The following is a 4,199-nucleotide window of genomic DNA, read 5'->3' as shown; positions in this document are numbered from 1 at the left end:
TCACATTTCACTATTTCACTTGGCTCAGTTGCAAAGGTTAGTTGCTAGGAGTCAAAAATTACTTGATAGCTTTTAATCAGGGAAGAAATCGTGCAAACGCCAGACAACCGTGTTTTTCGCCACCTATCCGGAGTCAAACAGGCAACATCTGTGCCCAGAAGGCGGACTCTGTGGTTGACTTTAAAGGAGTTAAAACCATAGAGTACTATATTGCTAGAAAGGAAAGCAGGAGTAGAAGAAAGAAAGTTCAGTTGCCTCTTGAAAGAGGACCTTTTGAACAGCAGAACTTCCTCTTCCTGATCACTCATGGGAGGAAGATGGTGTGTATGGAGGATTTTGTGCTCTTCCCAGATTGAAGCAGCAGCTGGAAGGTGAGTGGAGGGCAGGTCGGAGGAGAAGCCGGGAGCAAGCGGGGCTGTTTGGTTTCCTCCACGGCGTCCAAGCAGAGAAGCAACTCGGCTGAAGCATCTCAGCTGCTGCTGCTGCAAATCCCTTCCCTCCCCAACTTTTAAGTCCACTGGTGCTGCAGGCTGTTAAACTGGGGGCTGCGATTTTCTGCTGGTGGGAAGATTTCAAAAGTCTCCTTCTATTATTACATTTGATTAGTGCTTAATAAATATCTTGTTGTCTGGTCCAATTTGTTTGCTTAATAATACAAGTTACATTCTTAGTGTCTACCCTTTTCTCCAACCACTGAGGAAATAAATTCCATGTTTGAAAATATTCTGTATCTTCTTTCTCTTTGATCCTCCATGTAAATCTGTCCATTTCAGCACAGTCCAATATCTTCTTGATTATCTCTTTGTCTAGTGGTCTTTCTTCATTCTTCCAGTGCTGAGCAAATACAATCCCTGCTGCTGTTAATACATGCAATGTTAAATATACACTTTGCTTATTAAATTTTTCTGATATTATACCTAATAAAGAGAGTTTAGGATTAAAATCTACATGTTTCCCTAACATCTTTTCTAACCAAGTGTGTAGTTTTGCCCCAATTTATTTTTTCTTCAACACAAGGCCACCACATATGGTAATGCAAGCCACATGTTTGATTACATTTCCAACATTTACTGGACATATTTTTAAACATTTTTGCTAATCTAGCTGGTGGTAAATGCCATCTATAGAACATTTTATATCAGTTTTCTTTATAAGAAGTTGCCATGGTCGATTTATAATTTCTTTCCCAAAGATTTTGCCATTTCTGTAATTCTATATTATATCCAAAGTTTTCTGCCCACTGTATCGTTTCTTTCATTTGTTCATCCTCCATTTTAGAATTTAATAGAAAGTTATTTAGTTTCTTAAACAGTTTTTTATCAGAGGTCAACAGCATCTGATCAAACATTGTTCTTTCTAAAAATCATATATTTTCTCATCTTTATCATACTCGATTGCATTTGCAGCTGAGGCCACCATGATAATTCAGTACCCTGGTTTAGATTTTAATTTCCCTTCGGTATCCAAAATATCTTTATATGTCCATTTTTTTCATATTTTACTTGATTCGGGTGAACAAACGCTTCCATTGTTGAAAGCAATCCTGGGATTCTTAAGTAGATTTTAACTTTTTATCTTTTTGCACAGAAAAAGTTTATTAGTTTATTTCTTATATAATGATTTTGAAACTATCTATGAATCTTATTCTTCTCATACCATAGAAATGCATGCCATCCAAGTTGCAGATCATGTCCTTCTTGGATTCTTGTAGCATTTTCAGTTTAATCCTGGCTTTCCTTTCTTGCCAAATAAATTTCAAAATCAAAGTATTTAAATCATCAAAAAATTTCTTCTCTATTTTTATAGGTGCTGTTTGGAACAAGAAGAGCAGTTTTGGTAAACTCTTCATTCTCACAGTAGGTATTCTTCCTAACACTGATAGTTGTAAGTTTTCCCATTTTTATAGATCTAATTTTATTTGATTAAGTAATGCTATGTCGTTATCTTTTATCATTGCACATCTTGCTGTTAGGTATATTCCCAAATATTTAACTTTTCTAGCTATTTGAAAATCTATTTTTTACAATTGTTCTTTTTGCTTAGATGTAAGGTTTTTAACTATAACTTTTGTTTTTTCTCTATTTATCTTCAATCCTGCTACTTCTCCAAATAACTAAATCCTTTTCAATAGTTTAGGGAAGACATGTTAAACTCACAAGGTCACACTACGTTGCGCGACATATCGGGATTGTTTTGCCATTGCCGGCAATGGGGCGGGTACAGTTTTTGGGTGACACGTCCTGCCTGCGGGCTGGCAGTCTCCAATGTTTTGCTTTTTTTTTTTGTCTTTTTATAGCTTCCATCAGTTCCATCATTGTTATTTTTTCGTTCAGCATGTTTTTAATGTTTTCTGGAATTTTTGGTACATTGGCTTTTTCCATATATTGTATTGTTTTTTCCAGAGATCTTTTTTTTTCTATGTCATATAGTTTTTCATAATATTCTTTAACTATTTTTATTGCCTCATTTTGGAGTTGCACATCTCCCTTCACATCTTGCAATTTGTTTATCAACTTTTTCTCTCTCTCTTTTTTCAATTTGTAAGCCAGCCATCTTCCCGGTTTATTTGCATTTTCGGAAAAAAAAAAGTTTTGCTCTTTTCATTTGTTGAGCGAATTCTTCTGACTATTAGGTTTAGTTTATGTTTAATTATCGCCATTTGTCTTTTAAGAGTTTTTGTGTGGATCTTTTTGAAGTTCTAGCTTCAATTTTTTAAACTCTTCCCTTTGCATTGTACACTGTGCCTTTTTCTCTTTATTCTTTTCAGCCGTATAAGTTATAGCTAATCCTCTGAAGTAAGCTTTGTGTGCATCCCATATGTACTGGAGTGAAGTGTCTTCTTTTTTATTTTCTTTGAAAAAGAATTCCATTTCCTTTACTGCTATTTCTGAAATTCTTTCTCCTTTGATAAGAGTTGATTCAATGTCCACCTTGATTTCTTCTTTACTCCTGTCCAACTCAGCTTTATTGGATTATGATCGGCCCAAATATAGGGTTCTATCTCAATGTCATGTATATTAGTTCTTAATTTAGGGGACATCCATATCATATCAATTCTAGACCATGATTTGTGTCTATCTGAATAAAATGTATACCGAGTCTTTTTTGGGGTTATTTCTCTCCAGACATTCTATACGCAGATTTCTCCTGCCATTTTAACAAACACTTTAATCTGTTTCTTCCTTTCCCCCCTATTTTACTACTTTTGAAATCTAATTTTTCATTCACAATTGCGTTCAAGCCTCCTACTAAACAATTATTTTGATATTCCATTTCAAATATTTTCCTGTGTAGTTTTTGATAAAATATTTCTTGTTTATTGTTTGGTGCATGTATTGCTACTAGCAACATCTTTTTTTATTAAAAATTATTAAAATTACCATTAAAATTCTTTGTTCTTTCTTCAAGGTCCCTTCCAACTCTATTATTCTGTTATCCATCAGTTAAAGCCGCCACATCTCTAAAATTAGCTCAAAAGCTTTGACTGTAAACTATTTTGGGACATTTTTCCAGGCCTGAAAGACATAGATTTTTTCCATATATACTTTTGTAGGAGTGTGTATCTGCATTTCTCTCTGTATGCATATATCTGGAATTATATAATCTATCCCCATCATTTCCAGATGTATTTGATGATAACCCTTTGCATTGCTAAGGATTTGTGATTGACCAAAGTCAACAAGAAATTTTACCCAAATCGGTAGTCTTCCATGTATCAGATGAATCATAAACAATGTAAAAGATTATTCTATCATTGTGGCATGTTTGCTTTTTCATTGTGATGTACACTTCTCTTCTTTTTTCACACCTCTCACCATTTTATAAAAATTAAAGTAACACTTTTCCTTAAATCTTATAGAAAAGAGGATGGGAAGAAGAGCGCTCTGGACAGCTAAGAATAACAAGCAACATTGAAAAGGAAAGCAAACCAAGCCAGAAATCAAAATATTTTCTTCAGAAAACCACACAATTCTCCTCTTCCTCCAGCAGCTCTTAGGAGAAAAAGAGAGAAAATCAAGAAAAATTTCAAACTGGAATACGTAGATTATTCAGAACTCAAGGATACTTTACATGAAAAGTGAAGGGAGATTATTTTTCATTCATTAAAAGAGTGAAATATCTGGAAGTCAGTTGGCGGAAAAGGTGAGTAGGAAAGTCACGTAGAGCAGAGAGTCATATAGGCCTCGCACTGTGAGGAA

The 4,199-nt window shown here is 34.5% G+C and overlaps 1 long non-coding RNA gene across 1 annotated transcript; it reads left to right on the top strand.

The window, feature by feature from the left end:
• Nucleotides 1–355: 355 nt before the first annotated feature.
• On the top strand, nucleotides 356–3,880 carry LOC107299731. The gene is made up of 3 exons (XR_001549194.1): nucleotides 356–371; nucleotides 1,807–1,884; nucleotides 3,860–3,880. It is a non-coding gene; the product is annotated as an uncharacterized LOC107299731 (long non-coding RNA).
• The last annotated feature ends 319 nt before the right edge of the window (nucleotides 3,881–4,199 follow it).

Source organism: Protobothrops mucrosquamatus, unplaced genomic scaffold, assembly GCF_001527695.2.
Source record: "Protobothrops mucrosquamatus isolate PMUCROS unplaced genomic scaffold, P.Mucros_1.0 scaffold5377, whole genome shotgun sequence".
Classification (NCBI taxonomy): Eukaryota; Metazoa; Chordata; class Lepidosauria; order Squamata; family Viperidae; genus Protobothrops; species Protobothrops mucrosquamatus.
This window is presented reverse-complemented; position numbering and strand designations above follow the sequence as displayed.